The sequence below is a fragment of the Nicotiana attenuata genome, unplaced genomic scaffold, assembly GCF_001879085.1.
Source record: "Nicotiana attenuata strain UT unplaced genomic scaffold, NIATTr2, whole genome shotgun sequence".
Lineage (NCBI taxonomy): Eukaryota > Viridiplantae > Streptophyta > Magnoliopsida > Solanales > Solanaceae > Nicotiana > Nicotiana attenuata.
The window spans coordinates 522,718-536,588 of NW_017670470.1; positions in this window are offsets into that span (position 1 = coordinate 522,718).

The following is a 13,871-nucleotide window of genomic DNA, read 5'->3' on the forward strand; positions in this document are numbered from 1 at the left end:
TAAGGACGTGAAGGATTTTATAAAAATCCATTCAGAAATATTCTCAAGTCTTGTGAAATTTTTCTTCGTTAAGTTGTTTTGCATTTTATCATAATATCTGAAGAGCGGAGAATTAGGATTTCATTATATTGGGGGTGAGGTTTTGGTGGCGAATAACTTAGTAAGCTATAGTTTATCTCCACAGTGTCATGTTAAGTTGTCATTTACAATGGAGTACGATAGATTGGTATCATTGTTATATAATAAAATGAGTGTGAGCAAATGTTCGGTGAATCTTAAAGTGATCGGAAGATATCCGTATTCTGTGACTCCGCAAGGGGTTGCTTGTTATGTTGAGTTTAACATCGAAGACGATGGAACTCTGACAGAATTTTTGAGGACTACGGATGTATACCGGGAATTTATTGTGATAAAACTGTTGAAAATGTACGTCAAGGTTGAAGATCTTCGCAATAATGAGGTTACGCAAAGTAGGAAAATCCATCAATCATCGGGTGGTTATTTTGGAGCAGTTTTAGCCGAACAGGTTCCGGTAGAAAGAGTTTGGCCGGATCTAAACTTATCTCCACGGGCGAATGAGGAGCGAGAAAATAATTTCTCCCCTAGTATACATAGTCCACAAGCCGAGTGGTAAACTTCCATTTTCCTTTGTGTACGATGTATATTTTTGTGTATTTTATTTATATTAACACTCATATATTCCACAGGGAGTACTGACTAGATATGAATTTTACAAGTTATGAACCAACGGCCAGTTGGAATATGCCTAGCTTTGGTATGTTGGATCATGGTGGTTCATCTGGGAGTCAGCATCAACAATTTAATGTGTATCATGGATATCAACACTTTATGATTTGTAAGTTAATATATAAAGTTATATGTATTGTTTGGACCAATTTGAATAACTCATTATTTCTTTGGTTGTGCAGTGGAAACGAGCAACTTGATGGTCCTGTCCTTACTCAATTGCCCGAAGATGACGTATTTAATTGGGATCTGGCAGATGCGCAGAGTCAGGAAGAGAATATTGATTATGACAACAATGCCGATGAGTTTGGAGATGACACACCCTTCCCTGGCGAGGATGATGAGGAGGAGGAAGAGAATGCTGAACCTGATTTGACGAGGGAGCATGCTCCACCTCCTGTTAGTCCAAGAGTGTACGAGTCCCACGTGTCGTTTCATTCAAGGCATATTCCCTACCTTGATCATTTTCCAAGTATACCGGATATGAATGGCCTCACAAGGGATATTGATGAAATTCGGACAGCAATGTGGGATGAATATAGACCAACGGTGCTGTCAAAGGGCATGTTTTTTCCTGATAAGGCGCGCCTAATCAGGACGGTGAAAATGTATAGCGTAAAAGAGTGCTGTGAGATGATAGTATGGGAATCATCTCCGGATGTATACAAGGCCGTTCGTCGTAGATGGTTTACGGGTTGTAATTGGATGCTGCGTGCAAGGAAGAAAAAAACAAATATGTGGGTTGTGCGTAAATACATTGGCACCCACAATTGTGAAATGGACACATTCAGCGGGAATCACTTTAACTTGGATGTTGACTTAATTTATCTTGTCTTGATTCCACACATTGAAGCCTCCATTAGGTACAATATCAAAGAGTGTATTACATCTGTCCACCAGGAATATGGGTGAACCATTACCAGGTACATGGCCGCATTGCAACACTTTAACCCCGGGACTGTTGTTGAATGGAAGCTTGAGCGGAGTCCTAGAATACCAGAACATATACTCAGATATATGTTCTGGGCCTTCAAACCAGCAATTGATGGTTTTGTGCATTACCGGCCGTTAATATCCATAGGCTGCACTCATGTCTATGAAAGTATGATATTAATATGTTGATCGCCGTTGTAGTAGATGGTAATGGAGGTATATTTCCCCTTGCTTTTGTTATTTGTGTCAATGAAAGCCAAGAGACGTGGACGCTATTTGTGGAACTCTAGCCATGCCTCATACGCCTGGTCACCCCTTGAATGATCATCCCGCGGGTAATGTGTCCTAAGCCAAGCGGACGGTGGAGGTACATACTGCGGTTGACCAAACTGGCGAATGACTCGTTCTGTGGCATGATGCTCGACAATATTGAGACACATCAACGGGACGGAAAAACTCCAGATAAGTTGCCCGGTCGAGCAATAATCGGGCAAACCAGCTATTAGCTTGTCGATGTATGGCCTTCAAATGAGCTATTACGTAAAAATAGGAACCGTGAGTATATACAATACATATAAATCTAGGCCAAGTAAACTTAAGTATAGAATTACCTTCGCGGCCTCCAGCAAATCCAACAAATCCCTGTAATAGGGGAGATTATGTCGAGTCTCGTACTCACGTCCGTATCCCTGCCTATCAACCCACCTGCTAGCTAAAGGAAGAAACGGTAGAGGTGGTACATCCTGAGCTATGGGTTGTAGAGGTGGCTGAAACTGCAGGAACCACTCCCAGGCCCAAACCTAATATACAATTTCGACGTAGAATTTAAGGTATATTTTTATGATGTATGTTATAACGAAGAGAGTATTTGACTATGTTTTCACCTGCAACAGCGGCATAAATCCTGCAATGTCTCGATGGGTGCCCATGCATGTGTTTACCTTGAAGATGGTAGCTACAATTATATTTAATTTTGTGGTTCTAAAAATATGTGATTTATCTTAATACAAGTTGTTAGGCGATAGATGCTAAGTGTGAGTAAACAAAACAAGGAATGCGAACCAGAAAAAGGTTGTTAGGCTGGGCCTCGAGCTAGCTGGAGCAAGGCCTCGAGGTCTATTCGGGCTGATAGCTACGAACGACCGATGAAGATCAATGATAATGAGGGCCTTACAGATGGCCTTTTGTGGTTAGTGATGAGCAATAAATGAAGAACAATAATGAACAATGAAAGAATAAGCAATAAAAGTGAAGAACAATAGTGTTAGAAAAGAGAGCAGAGAATGTTGTATTGTATTCAATGTGTTGTGTAATAATGCGGATCCCCCCTATAAAATGACAAAGGTCCCCTTTATATAGGAGGGGTGAATCCCAACACAGTACATGTCTAATAAACAAAGAATTAATGCTACTAGTACAGCTGTATAGCGGATCAGTGCGGATGTGTACTATTCTTGCAGACTCTGTCAGTCATCATCATGTGCTTTTGGGGGTTCCCGCCTTTCCTCGACGAACACCGACCCGTGCCGCTTCGAGATCGACCTTCGATGTGTCCCTCGAGGGGAGCCATTCGGGGTCTGCCCTCAAGTCTCACTTCGAGCCCCTCGAGGCCGGGCGTGAAGTGGCACAGAAGCCTCAAAGTCGGATTCTCCGATTTTGGTCGCATACAGATAGTCCCCACGTTTCTTAGAATGAAATAATAAGAAACGATCTTGAGTTCTTACCTCTCCGATATCCCCGTCATGATGTTAGCCACGTGAGATCATTAAATGGCGCGGCAGAAAAAGTTGTACAGGGGTCTTGTCATCACAATTCTCGAAAAGCCCACGAACCGCTATTGGTCGCCCTTTCAACTCCTCCAACTTACTTATAAATACTCCAATTCCCTCTCTTTCAAACATTTGCAACATCTTCAGATCTTCAAAAACTTTCGTTAACAGTTTTCCTGTGTTCACCCTTCTTCTACGCTTACTTCTTCACCACCTTGCTTTGAAACTTCGTTATTATCATGGCTAAAACTTCTAAGACGGTACCCCGAAGGGGGGAAACCTCTTCTTCATCACGCTCGTCTAAGAGCAAAAAAGTAGTGCCTCCCAGTGTTGAGGAGTGCGTTGCCAGGTCCTTCGATACATCATCCGATTTCAAAGTCGACAAACCCTCTTCGACACTGGGCCGATGCGAGCCCATGTCTCGGTATGTTAGTTTAATAACTAACATAGAGAAGGTGAAAACAGACTGCCACTGGGGAAGGGAGGTGCATGCTGAGATCCCTTCTCCGGAAGAGGACATAACTACATATAAACCTGGTTTCCTCAGCGTGTATACGTACCCATTTACTTTAGGCCCTGTAGATTCTTCTTCTCCATCAATAGACCCGGCGATCCTCGATTTTTGCCGAGAATACCAAGTGACACTTGGTCAAATTTACCTTTCTTTTTGGAGAATCGTCTATTGATTTGGCATTTTTTGAACATGATCGAGGGGATGTCTTTCACCCTCGATCATCTGATTAGATTGTACAACCTCCGCCTTTATCGAGGGGGCTTAATCAAGCTGGAACATCAGTCTGCCAAGGCATTTTTTGCAAATACTGACGAAGATAAAGACCGAGGATGGATGAGCCGCTTCGTTCGAGTTAGGACCTCGGACCTCATCCCTGTTGAGAAGATGCCATTCCCTGAGGAATGGAATATGAATCGTAAGTGTCATTATATTGAGCATGTTTTTCCATACGAATGTCTTCTTTTCTTCTTTCAAACTAATTCCGTTCTTTTTCCTTCTTGAATTGGTTCTCCTCTAGTCGCGTAGCCACCGTGTGGTTCCCCGGCGTGGTCGACGACCTCCCGGGCTGGGTCGAACTGTTAGATTCCACCTCCCCATAAGACAAGCGTGTTTGGCGCGATTCGGCCAAAGCTCGATGGGAGGCTAAAAATCATGGTATGTCCTTACCGCTGTCACTCTTAAATTCCTTACGCATGGATTTTTTGGCGGTGTTTTCGACATTTTACTCTTGTTCAGGTCTCAGGGAAGTCGTTTTAATGAGGTCGCCTCCCTCTGGCGAAGAGGAGATAATAAAATTCGCTAAGGACCGAAAGAGAAAGAAGGAAACACCGGTGGAGTCCCCGAAACCAAGGAGAGCTAAGGCTCGAAAACCTAGGACCGATGTAACTGTCTTAACTTCGGCAGCTGCTGAGAGTCTCCGTGCCGAAGGGGAAGATGACGATTGCTGCTCAATGGTATACAGGGCGAGGCAAAGCACCGATGCTTCGGAGTTTGCCGGAGAGAAGGCTGTCGAGTCAGAGGAGGCCGATACGCCCCCACCTCATATTGACGAGCCCATCGAGGAGGGTTCGGATGCAGTCCCCGAGCCACCCACTGAACAACATACATCTTATGCCGAGGAACACTTGGTTGGCGCATTCGGGGGATCCTGCCCTAAGGCCCTTCGAGGGCAAGAAGAAACCTCGATAGAGGTTGATGTTGTAGGCGGTCTTAAATCAGGCCCATCGTTTTTCCCAGGGCAAATACGGGATACCCAGAACAGGGAGGCTGCCGATGCGGGGGCATCTCGGGGGGAAAATGATGCAATTGGAGCATTTGGGGATTTTTTTGCTGGCGTTGAAGATGATGCTGACCTCGATGCTCCATTCATTCTCGAAGAGGCTGTGAAACTCCAAAAACAGGTGATTTACGACATAACCCTTGTGCCTTGAGTTTGATCTTTGTTTTTTCTAGTTTCTTTCCTTGGTGCTGCAGGTCACGATGATGTATGACCAGGCCTTCTCCAAGTTAAGTGCTGAACTGACTCATAGTGAAGAGGAGTTCGAGAAGCTTGCCACGGAGTTGAAAGAACTAAAAACTCTATACGCCCGAAGGGAGGGGGAGCTGAACAGCCTCCGAGCGGGCTCGGAAAAAGCGTCCCAGGAACGGGCTAATTTCATTAAGTAGGTAGTTAGGTATTAATGAGCTTGCTTGTTGTCTCCATAGCTTAGTGTTTTACCATCTTGGCTCGGTATTTGCAGATCGAGCAAAAGGATGCCTTATCTGAGCAGCTTCGGGAAGAGATTACGGCAAAAGATGCCGAGGTACTTGAGCTGAAACGGTGCAAGGATAGCACGACTTTCGAAAGGGATACCCTCTGAGGGGAGCTGGCCTTAACCCAGGGTCTTCTTCAAGGTGCTAAGGAGGAAGCTCACAAATTCCAGGTGCTTCATGCCGAGTCGGCTGCTGCCCTATTCACGGCCAAGTCTGAAGCCGAAGAGCTCATGTCCTCGTACTGAAAAGATGCGGCCGCTGAAAATGCTCGGGCTAGGGAGATATCTGTCGAGGCCGAACTCAAACTGGCTCGTGCCCTCGTACAGGCTCGATTAGAAGCTCAGAGGCAGGCCTTCGAAAAAGCGCATGCTAGGGGTTTCGACCTCTCTGCCGAGATTGAAGAAGCGAAGGCCCTAGAAGAGGAGTTGGCAGCTCCGACTACTTCGGACGAGGGCTCTTCGGGTAGCTCGGGTAGTAGTGAAGATGAAGGCTAGGCCACCTTTGCTCTTTTTACTCTTTCTTTTGCATGTGGGCTCCTCGTGGGAGTTTTGTAAATACATTTTTGTAAATGCATATTGTAGATGTACTTTGTAAATATATTCTTGTAATGCAAAGGACTTTTCTTATGTCTTCAAAGTTTTGCCTTTGTGTTCGTGCCAAAGTCAAGCCTCGATCTTGAACTTAACTCCTTTGAGCTTGGTCTCAGAATGACAGAGACCCTTGGGGTCGGGTTGTTCCAGTTTTGGTCGTGCGCCTTCCCGCAATCGGGTTGGTAAGGATTTGATTTAACTCCTTGATCTCTCGAACATTGTGCGATGGCGTCATTCCTGCGATGTGACTGCGAATTGACAGAAGTGGCCCCATCGGTATATTTTCCCAGAAGGTCATAAGTTCTCTGCCAGAGCTGACTGGCTATCAAAGATAATGAATAGCCGCCGCTCTTCTTATATATACATGCTTTCCTTTTATTGAAAGCTTTGCCTCATTGTGTAACTATCTTTCTCTATAGAGTTTCCCTTTTTGCGCCAGTCCTAGTGCTGTTTAAGATCAAAGTTTTCGCATGGATTTCCATCTTCCCTTCCTTGTCCTGAAAGAACCATTGCTACCATGCCCAAATCTGCTCATCAGAAAGAAGGAAGTCCCACCTCTGCCTCCCGCCCGGCCGGTGGCACACCGCTGGCGTTTGGCGAGCCGACTTCAAATTGTTTTGTCACGATGAGGGATTTTGCGATAGAGAAACCTCTCGATGTTCCAGGTCATCGAGAACATGCATCGAGGTTTATTTGCTCACTAGAGGAGAGGCATCTTGAGGCCGTGAGGAGAGACTGTGGATGGGGAGGAGAGGTGAGGCTACAGATACCCTCCTGAGAAGAGGATATTACGACCCACGTAGAGGGTTTCTGACCGTGTACACATTCCCTTTTACGTTGGGTCCCCCCGACCGCCTCATGCTCGAATTCTGTCGAAGATGTCAGGTTACTTTGGCACAGATTCATCCATCTTTCTGGCGGATTATGCTGATGATGAGATATTTTGTTGAGGAAGCTGAACTCGAGTTGACTCTCAGCCACTTCATTAGGTTGTACCGGCCTTTGCATTATCGAGGTCTAATTACGCTACGACGTCGATCCACCAAGCCCTTTATCACAAATTATGAAGAGGACAAGGATCGAGGGTGGATGAGTCGATTTGTTTGAGTGAGGACTGTCGATATTATTCCTGCGGAGTTCCTGCCATTTCCAGAAAAATGGAATTTCAAGGGTAAGTGATACACTGAACTTCATCACTTTTGTTCTTGGTGGGGCCAAGTTTTGTAAGGACATTTTCTTTTGTTTTCCGCAGCGATCCCGTGGATACCAAATAAGGTCCCCGATCTTGCGGACTAGGCCCGTAAACTGGCGGCCTCTTCGACTCATGACGAGCGTAAATGGCGAGATTTGTCGAAGGGCAAATGGGAGGCTAAGCATCATGGTATGTGCAAAATAGTCCTTCCCTTGAAGGGTACCTTCCTTTATGTGTGTTAATTTCTTTATATGCAGGCATCGGTGATTTTGCTGAGGTGAGATCGTCCCCCTACGAGGAGGAGGAAGGACCCTCGACTTCCGAATCAAGGAAGGGCAAGAAGAGGAAAAGATCCTCGAATGATGAGGATTCTCATAGCAAAGCGGGATCGGCTCGGGGGCCTGAGGAGGGCGTTTCCGCTGATAAAGATTTCATCTATATCGGTAGCTCCAAGGATATCAGCGTATTCGAAGAGGATAATTCTGTAGTGGCGACTTGAATCGGGAGGCCTCCCGAGATTGTTGAACCTACTGGGCCCAAAGCCCCTAATCTCGAGGGAGAGACTTCGCAAGAGAGGAGGGGCGAATGTCCTTCAATTCCTGATTTGGTAGCTGGTTCTCGGGCGACGGGAAGCACCCCGAGGGAAATGGACTTTGTCATGTCTCGGCCGGACATGGCACCTCGGGTTGCTCTACCGGGGCCAATGAGACTAAGCCGGTAGATGCGAAGTCAACCTTCGAGGAAGCCCAGCGGCTCTGCTCTATGGTGAGTTTTATCATAACTTTTCCAATCTTCATATTTTCTCCTCTTTAACTGAACTTTTCTTTCACATTAGATAAGCTCAAGTCTGGGCTTATCTAATGTGAGGCTAAGTTGCGTAGAGCTTTGAATGGGGAGACATCTCTCAGGCTCCTTTGTACAAGAAGATAAGAGAGCTGATACATCTCCGATCAGAGTTGGTCCGATGCCGAGATTATGAAGATAACCTTGAGAAACAGGCAACTTCTGTTTTGAGGGAATATAGGCTTCTTCTTCCATTTTTCGGAAACTTATGTTTCGGTATCCCAGTTGCAGAAAAAGACAGAGACGCTGGAGCGCCTTCGAGGCGAAGCGCACCAGGTCAATTCTGAATGCAACAATTTGAAGGCGCAGATAGATGTTCATGTTGCGGCCAAAAGGAACGCTTTGGCTAAGGCCTCTGCCCTTGAGATACAGCTTCACAATGCTAGAGAAGGTGACTTAGTCTAGACGAGCAGAATTGCTAAGCTTGAAATAGATCTTTTGAAGCTGAAGGTCGAAGTCGTGGACGCTCTAGCCGAAGCCGAGGAGGCCCGATCAAAGGCCGATAAGAAGGTGGCCATTTATTTGAAAGATGCCGCCGAAGCTCGTGCGAAGTTGAGGGAGTCTTCCGATCGAGAGAGGAGGAGCAATGAATATGCCTGGTGCAAATCCCGGAGGGTAACTCTCGAGGCGATTCATGGTAAGGGCTTCGATCTCTCTGAGGAGATAGAGCAGGACAGGGCGAATGAATTCGATGCCAAGTTCCTCATTTCCGATGACGAAGACGATGAGGAGGGGGCCGGTGAGGGAGCTGGTCCCAATGGGGCCGATGACGACATAGTCCCCGAGGGAGGGAAAGGCTAAATTCCCGAGGGTAGACTACGCTTTCCTTTCTTGTTCTTTATATAGGGCTCCCTATGGGAGTGGTGTATATGTACCTTTGTACCATCATTCATAATAACAAAGGAAACCTTTGGTTTTCCCTTCGTATGAATTTCCACTTGTTAGTGTCTTTGTTTATGTTTTGAGTGTCCCAACTATGCCTTATAAAAGACAAAGCGGTCGTTGCAAATATAATCCGGTTTTTCAAGTCCGGAGTCGAATCCTCAGGGAACTAACCTATCTATTACAACTATTCGTGATGCTAATACAAGTTCAACCAATTTCCAGATGCAAGATTTTTATCAATAAACAAGGAGATTTATTTAACTAATATAAAAGGATATTAAAACTACAATATTCTAAATTAAAGATAAATCGATGGTAAAAAGATCTAGGGTATTGATTTCCCTAATTGCTAGCTTAATTCTTAACTCTTTGCTATAATCTCGCCGTGATACTCTATGAGGATTATGAGTTATGGGTTACCGCAATTATCTCTCGATCAATTACGATAATTTACTAGAGCATTCTCTCGAACTACTCTAGTTGATAATTTATGCAGCTTGGAATTATCCCACCAAAGTTTCGTTATCTCTAACCCCACTTTTAAATTCAAGTAATGAATCTCTTCAATTACCCAAAAGTGGTGTTGTTCAACAACAATCTAACCTAGTATTCTTTCTCAAGAAACACAAGGCAATTAGACACGATTAATCAAGGGCCCATTCAATTAATCACCATACAAAGCATAGTTGAGCAATCATATAATAAACCCGGCTCGATTTTAACAAAATTGAGTCAAAACTTCATCTAGCAATCGGTTCCATCAACCCTAGATTAACTGTTTAGCTACTCATAGAAAAGCAATATAAAACCATAAAATCATTCATAATTCGCAAGTAATGATAACAAGAAGAAGATTGAAAAACTCTAATGGTGTCTTGATCTTCTCACACTTGTTCTTGCCTCCAATTTAGTATAAAAACCAGCTTAACCTTGACTTGGGCGAGTTTGTTGAGTTTATATAGGGTTAGGATAAGTTTCCCACGATTTACACTTTGGCCCTCAAACTTCTTGGCTGTCTCCAGATCCACCTTGGTCGCGGCACGACCGCGGTATTTCACAAACATTCTGTTTCTCGCCTTCTTTCACTGCGTTCCAGCCGCGGTCCCACCGCGATCGCGGTGAGCTATTGCCCCGTTTTTTTTCGCCTTTTCTTGCTCGTTTTCATCTGGGCTCTTCTCGATTGGCCTTGTATCTACATATTTGACCCCAAAAGACTATATTCTCCTCCTAACTCGGGGTAGTTCCTGCATAGCATAAAAACCTCAATTAGAGCATTTTGTTATCATTTAGCACTTAAAACATCAATAAAGTATGGTTAACTTAAGGCATAAATAGCATCTACATCATATAATATAGGCTACTACCAACACCCTACACTTAAACCGTTGCTAGTCCTCTAGCAACAAAACCACACTCTATAGGCCTAATCGTTATTGGGTCACTTCCCTGCTCCTTATACCAAGAATAATTCACATGGATAGACTACCTTAGTGTAACCTCCTAACCTCAAGAGTGGACTCTCTTCCTAGCCACGTAATGTCCCTAACCGGCTTTCATACACTCAGTCAAAGGTCCAGACTTACCTTTCGTTCATGAAGCATGTGCCTACTCACCACAAAAGAGACTTGTGTTATGTCATTATAATTCACACACTGAGGAATTCAAACACGTAAGATTTCACTCACCCTCAGAAATAAATTATTATGCCACAAACAACGCACCATAGGATTGCCCGTAGTGTAATACTCGACTAATCGAGCCCATTTGGTCTAGAATCAAGTAGGACATTATTTGGTTGTAATATTGGCTGTGGGACAGGTAGGATACATATGGGTATAGTGACTACACCTCCCTAAGCACTTCAATACACTTTCCACTTTTAAGCCCATGCCTTATCAAACATTCATTCCACCTTTACATCATTAAGTTAAACCCCCTACTTCGTTAAGCACACTTTCTCTTTTGAAGAACACCAACATTTTGAGACTTATTCTTGTAAAAATTATTCCGCTCAGTTTCTTCTTCCTCTTTTTTTTTCCTGGTGGCTTCTAATATTGTTTATCACACAGTGCACCCCTTTTGTTTTTAAGTCTTCTTGGTTCCATTCAAAAGCCCAACCAGCCACCCCACACTTTAACTCTTTTATATTCATTACAATTCAAGTGCTTCTAAGAGGTGATAGGGTTCAAAGAGATTGGTACTTCAAAACATGGTAAGGCTTGTAATGTGGTTGCCAAGGAAACAGGATTACAGGCTCAAAGGGGTTAACTAGGATATATACACTCTGGTGGGTAAAAACATATATAGATAGGTTCAACAAGGAAATGCCTATATCATTTTCCAGACCAAGTAAGACTACCATTTCGCTTTGTACACACAGGGCAAGTTCTAGGCATTGAGTGTTAGCATAGAATACACAAAGCCTCACTCACATATGGCACATGACTCAATTCGGTTAGGACCATTCGACACTCTGCTCAAAGTGTTTAAGCCAACTCAAGAACACACAATTTAAGGCTTGATTGCTGGAGTCAACTAATGAGCCTAAGTGTCACACTAAAGCAATCTCTATTCAAGGTACCATGGAGTCAAGGGATCCTATTCTAATATTTCCTCGCCCAAAAGTTCCTAAACTACAAAAGAAAAACTAACTACACCCGGTTCAAATGGAAATCCTTGGAAAGAACTGTGGTTTAAGGAAAAACCAAGGGGGAGTTGATACACTACCTAACAGAAGAAAATCTTTTTTTTTCGTTCGACTTAAGTTCCTCAAGAGACCCGTCGAAAGGTGTCCGCCTTTGGGCCAAGTCGAAGTTAATTAAAAATAATCAAAAACACCAAACAACAACCACACCAAACAAATGTATACAATTGTACAATAACAACCATCCCCACCCCACACTTAAAGATTTGGCATGTCCCCATGTCAAAGAATTTAAAGTAGAGTAAGGTAAGGGGACTTCCCTGGTGCTCAATCCTGATCAGAGACGGTGCCAAGATCGAGGTGACACGCTTGTCCTAGCGCCCTGAGCCAGCCCATGATCTTTTTCTCTGACCTGGCATTTTGAGTAGCCAAATTGTCAACTCTAGTACTCGGGTCAGTGACCGAAGTGCATAAGCCAGCCATTTCTTGCTCCAGGTCTGTCATGCGGGTACTCAGGCGGGCTTGTGATGGGCCTGCCTCAAGCATGCATAGTTCCCTCATCATCATCATCGGTCTCATCATCAGCATCAACCACCACAACCGGCTCTTTCCCAACTGTGATTTTGCTAACCCTGAATGGGGCTTTCAATGGAAACTTCCCATCTACTATGGGATTTTCAGGAACTCGTGAAGCACGACACAGCTTGGTGACCCGGGAGGGGAAGTAGAACCCTTTGAGTACTTCCGGGGAGCGAATGAACATCTCTTCTTGGATGAGCGGGGCCACATCAAAATCGTATTGGCTCATGAAACAATAAATCGTCGTAGCTCTTGGCCCATTAACATCGGTGGTGTTGCTGGACGGCAGCAAACGGCTGTTGATGATCGTCAGCCAACACTTAGCTTCCCAATTGAGAGATTGAGAGTTCAGGGTAATTCTCGGCTTTATCCATATTGGATCCCGATTAGCCACACAGATTGTTTCAAGAATTGGTTGCCACCCGGCATATAGAAAGAGTTGACAACCTCGGTAATAATCTGTCTCTCCAGTGACAACCTCAAGAGACGCATCCACCGGTGTCCGGCGTACCATGACAACCCTCTCAACATGTTCTGAGCAATTTGCATAGAATTTCCTTACCAGCAGCACATTGCCCTCCTCCGGTTTATCAAAGAAGATGTCGAAATGACGCCTCCTCAATTCTTCATAGATATGTGGGCATTCAATTTGTAAGGCATGCCTGTCAATGTGTACTTCTGGCAATAGCTTTTTGGACGCCTTTGCATTAAGCTTATCTTGAGCTGCTTTGGAAACAAACCGAGAACGATCAAACTGGTCCGCACTAACCTGACCCCGAGCTCTGGATGACCCTCCTGATCCACTAGTGGAGGAACCTGTGGCACATCTCTTCCTTGACTGGTGCATTGTACCTGACAAAACAGATGCTACAATTAGTGAGGGTTTGAGTTGTGTGAACCCTGGGTGGTTACACAGACTTCACCACCACCATGGTCACATTAGCCATTACAGCCCCATTGGGGCAATTTCACAAACACCTTTTGAGCATGGTCTGTAATTGAACACACCTAACCCATAGAAGCATAAATTCACCCCCCACATCAACCATTCTCACTTCACAATTCCACTCCACCACACTTAACTTTACACAACAATACCAAACTCGTCTCTACAACATTTTTACACATTACTCACTAAAAAGAAGAAAAAAGAAAAAAAAACTAACTTTAAATACTACAACAATCAAAGTAGTAACTTGCAAAATAGAAAAGTACAAGAAGAGATATGGAAAGCTTGACATACCTGATTCTTGTAGAAGGGGAGAGTAATGGAAGTTGGGGAAGAGAGAGTTGGAAGTGTGTGGGTGTGTGTGGGAGAGAAATGGTTGTGTGAGAGATGTGAAGAAGAAGAGAGGAAAAGGGGCGTAGGTTAGGGTTGGGGGAGGAAGATAAGATATGGGAAAGTGTGTGTGGGGGGGGGGGG